We start from the raw sequence: 5000 nt of genomic DNA, 5'->3' as shown, positions 1-5000 counted from the left end.
GCTACGGCCATAATACTCTGGTGAGAAACATATCTATAGGCTACCAAAAGCACAATTCCGGGCTACGCCCGGCATACCTATCCCAGCCAGAGGGTTGCTACTTTTCGGTACGCCCCGAGGGTACTTAAGTCGTGTGAGGTCAGGTCACGGTCAGTATCCTTTCAGACTCGGGCCTGCCAACATGCGTCTATGTATGTATTCCAGTGTCCTTTTAATAAAGTGCCTAACCTAAACCGACTGTCAATCTCTCCCTGTGTCACTAGCCCAGTAACAGCTCACTAGTTACGTGGGCGCTGAGTCAAATGCATGTTTCGTCCGTGCAAAGGGTAAAGTGATCAAGCAAAACAACAAAAGCGTTAAGTTTGAACTAGACAGAGCTCAGCTAAGCGGTGGCTCTGTTCTGTAATTATCCTAACACCAATTTTCCTCTCCTCCTTTTCTTTTACTTCATTCCTCTTCCCTTCTTCTTCACGCCTCATTCATATATTCAGCGATCTCCTTCTGTGTCTACTTATCCACAAGGCTATATTGGCCTGTCTACCTACCGACCTCTTCATTAACTTCTCTGAACACAGTGTTCACCTTGTATCTAAAGTCTGGCTTTTGACAGGTTCCTTTGGAGGAAAAGTTTAATAAAATCACGGCTTTCTCGACTCCGACAGGTCATTATGAATGGCTTCGATGCCCCATAGGATTGTGCAATACTCTTTTAACATGTCAGCGCCTTATCAACTCTATTTTTCATGGACTAGTGGGTAATGGACTTTTTGTGTATCTGGACGACTTAATTCTAGTTTCCAATGATGTGGAAAGTCACTTCCATAAGTCGTCTTTAGTCTTGCAACGTTTTGCTGAAGCTGGGTTGAAGCTCAATTTACCCAATTGTTAATTTTTTAAGTCCAGCATCCAATTTTTAGGTCATGTAGTAGACAAATATAGCATTCATATTACATATAGACAAGATCAAAGCTGTTAGAAACTTTCCTACGCATGTTCTTTCCTAGGATTGGTAGGATACTATCATGATTTTGTAAAAGACTTTGCTTCCATAGCATCACCTCCTACTCGTCTCTTCAAAAAGGATGTTTCAATCCAGTGGCATGATGCTCATCAGGAAAGTTTTGACACCTTGAAGCAGGCACTTACTCAGGCGTCTGTGTTGGCATTCCTAGATTATGCTATTCCTTTTACCATTTGCACTCATGCTTCTGGTCTAGGTATTGGAGCTGTCTTAACGCAGCAAATAGATCATCGCCGTTCACATGTCATTGCAAACTCAATCATACTGAGTCTCACTACTCTGTTACACATCTGGAAGCTTTAGCAGTGGTGTGGGCTCTAAAGCATTTTCGTAAAATAATTTTTGGAGATCCCCCTCACAGTTTACAAAGACATATATAACCAAAGATTACATCCCCCTCGGTTATGCCAAGTACAACTGAGGCTGTACATATTTGATTACACAACATATATATAGAACAGATATCAGTTACAATGAAAAATTGTTGCACATCAAGACAGTTGTACACACTAGGGTCACTCGACCATCAAGGCATTATACCTTTTGAACGTAGATGATACCAGTGGTGAACAGGGGTAACACATTGGGAACATTTAGCTTTAAAGAAGCCTGAATAAATGCAGGTATGGGTACCTGAGTCTTCTTAAGCCTATTAGAATGCAGAACCTCACTAAGTCACTGAAATGGTGCAACAACTATAAACTTCTTGGGATGAAGCCTCTGAGTCACCAGAAAATGACCAGTAAATTTATTATTTCATTTAGACTGTCGCTCAGGCATTTGTTTAAATACATGATCACCTACTTGGATGAAAACAGATGTAGTCTTACTATGTTGTTTCTGAATTATGTTTGACCTAGACTCCTGAAGGTTCCTTTTGACAGAATCAAAAATGATATGCAGTGTACGACACTGAAGGTGACTGTAATCTTCAAAGATGTAGAGAGGACGAATAGGACTATAAAAAAAATCATACGGAAACCTTTTCTCAGAACCATAAATGACATGATGAGGTGTCTTTCCCGTTGCTACATTGATAGTGTTATTAATGCAAGGACTGACATGGGTTAACCAGTTTTCCCAAGTTTCTTGCAGATCATTAGTAACGTGCCTTAGAATGTTAAGTAATTTCCTATTCGTCCGCTCCACCAGATCGTTAGACGAGGAATGACAAACATTTACATAAGTTTTGGGTGATGTTGTATTGTTTCCAAATGTTGGCTATTACCACATTCTTAAAGTCAGTCCCATTTTCGATAAATAACACTGAAGGAGTAGTATAAGGACAGAAAACATGGGAGAATAGATTATTAGCAAATATTGGAATAGATTTATTTTGCAAGAGATTAACGGCTACAGTGTCGAAGGGGCAAGAAGGAATAGGATACAGTGAGTAGAATCTTTGTTCTGAGCACAAGACTTGCATTGGGCTACGTGAGGAACTATGTCTAAATGCATTCTTGGCCAATAATATTTCTTGCGAACCATAGTCAGAGTTTTGTCATGACCTGGGTGACCAGCTTGAGGGGAATCGTGAGCAAGAGATAAAACAACAGGGACTGAGGACTCATGGATCACTTACTGTGCCACATCTTCCTCAAATACTTTCACATTACGAGTGAGAACACTGTCTTGCAAGGAGATTTGAAACAGAGGTACAGGCAATTTGGCAAGGTAGTATCATCGCTAGATTAATCTAAGGCGTAAATGACAGCAGATCAAACGTTGAGCTTTGGCTAAACCTCGCAGGGAAAAGTTGTGAATCACAGCAACAGCAGCTATGGGTACATTTCGTGAAAGTGCATCAGCAACATTGTTTGCACGTTCCCGAAATATGCTTAAGGACTGGACTAATCAGTGTGGAATGAATATCCAAGAGAAGGGTATCTGTCAAGTCTTCTCTAGTCACTGTTTTTATAGTAACATATTCACACTGGTAATTAAAGAAAATGACTTTATCTATTTCCTATTTACTTATTAATTTATTTTTTTTAGAACAAGTAGCTATCCCCACGCCATGTTCTATTCATTCCTACGTTTTTGATGAATTACTATGGTTATTGTTTTTGTAGATACATACTCTCATTTATTATAAAAGAAAACGGTTTATTTGTTATGTTGATAGGTATGACATTATTTGATAACTTCTACTAAAATGGAATGATTAAATTCATGTGTTTACTTGATTTTGTAGTGATTGATAAAACAAACGAAATGAAAAAGAGCATCAAATATACCATATTTTGGATGTTCTTTTATTATAAAGACAAAAAACTGCGGCATCTTCATATTACCATTGAGGAAAACATATTTCATACAAGGATGGATAGTTGGATAAAAACTAACTAGAATAAGTAAAACCTTGGTCCACTTATTGTATGAAGAACAACCATATGTCTTTTGAAATTCATTATTCACATTACCTTCCTGAACGATCTAGATATACGAGTCATCTTTCCACTTCTCTTCCGTTTGCGTAGAGATAGGCGGTTCTTGATGTGGGGCATGGCTCCTGTTTTCTGTGGATCGCAGGTGCCTTATGGTGACCAGAACTGGTGGGTAAAGGAATCCGATTCTAATGAGCCGACCTGCGAAAACAGATGAATAAATGGCCAAATAAGTGAAAGAATAAATAGAAAAAATGAATTAAAAGGTAAGCAAAAATATATATAAATAAATTAATAAATAGATTATTAAATAAGTGACCGAACAAACAAATAAATAAATAAACAAGTAAATAGAAAATTAATAAATAGATAAATTGATAAATGACTAAATTAAAAAATAAATAAAAACAAACTAATAAACAAACAAACAAGCGTATATAAATAATAGTTAAACAAATACCTAAATAACCAAGTTATTAGATAACCACATAAACAATTGAACATGTTAATAAATAAGTACATAGAACACATATACAAATGTTTAGTCTCTTGTCTTTTAAATCTTACTGTATTACCATTTTAATCTGTATTCCCCTGAAAAGGTGAATAACACGAAAGCGTTTGGGAATTCTGACTCTTTCTATTTATTTTGTGGTTACCAGCATTTTTTTTATCACTTGTTTATTATAGTGATCATTTTGTATATGTACACACACACACACACACACACACACACACACACACACACACACACACACACACACACACACACACACACACACACACACACACACACACACATGTGTGTGTGTGTGTGTATTTACCTAGTTGTATTTTACGGGAAGGGGAGCTATGACCCCACGAGCATAGCTCCCCTTCCCGTAAAATACTAGGTAAATACACACACACACACACACACACACACACACACACACACACACACACACACACACACACACACACACACACACACACACACACACACACACATATATATATATATATATATATATAAATATATATATATATATATATATATATATACTTATATGTTTGTATCTGTAGATAATGGCAATAAAATTACTTTGCATTATACACATAAACACACGCACACAAACGACCACACACACGCCACACACACGCGCGCCACACACACACACACACACACACACACACACACACACACACACACACACACACACACACACACACATACACACACACACACACACACACACACACACACACATATATATATATATATACTGTATATATATATATACATATATATATATACATACATACATACATATATATATATATACATATATATACAATACACACACACACATACACACACACACACACACACACACACACATACATACACACACACACACACACACATGCACACACACACACACACACACACACATATTACTGATAAACTTTATCTACAATTGAATTTCCTTAAGGTGACAACACCCTATGGAGATATTGGATGACTAGAGATAAGCCGTGCCAGACAGTAAAGGTTATCTTCATTACACTATCTAGTGTAGCAAAGGCACTGTATGTGTATTTTTTAGTCA

The 5000-nt window shown here is 37.2% G+C and overlaps 1 long non-coding RNA gene across 1 annotated transcript in view; it reads right to left on the bottom strand.

Annotated features, from left to right (window-relative positions):
• LOC143025255 (uncharacterized) overlaps positions 1-5000 on the bottom strand; it is a 64078-nt gene that overhangs the window by 56832 nt on the left and 2246 nt on the right. The window contains exon 2 of the long non-coding RNA XR_012966377.1: positions 3445-3609. This is a non-coding gene — a long non-coding RNA (uncharacterized LOC143025255). The remainder of the gene's footprint in view (positions 1-3444; positions 3610-5000) is intronic.

This window comes from Oratosquilla oratoria, chromosome 5, assembly GCF_046742065.1.
Source record: "Oratosquilla oratoria isolate Oo_2021 chromosome 5, ASM4674206v1, whole genome shotgun sequence".
In the NCBI taxonomy this organism is placed as follows: Eukaryota; Metazoa; Arthropoda; class Malacostraca; order Stomatopoda; family Squillidae; genus Oratosquilla; species Oratosquilla oratoria.
The sequence above is the reverse complement of the archived record's forward strand: the minus strand, read 5'-3'. Positions and strand labels throughout refer to the sequence as shown.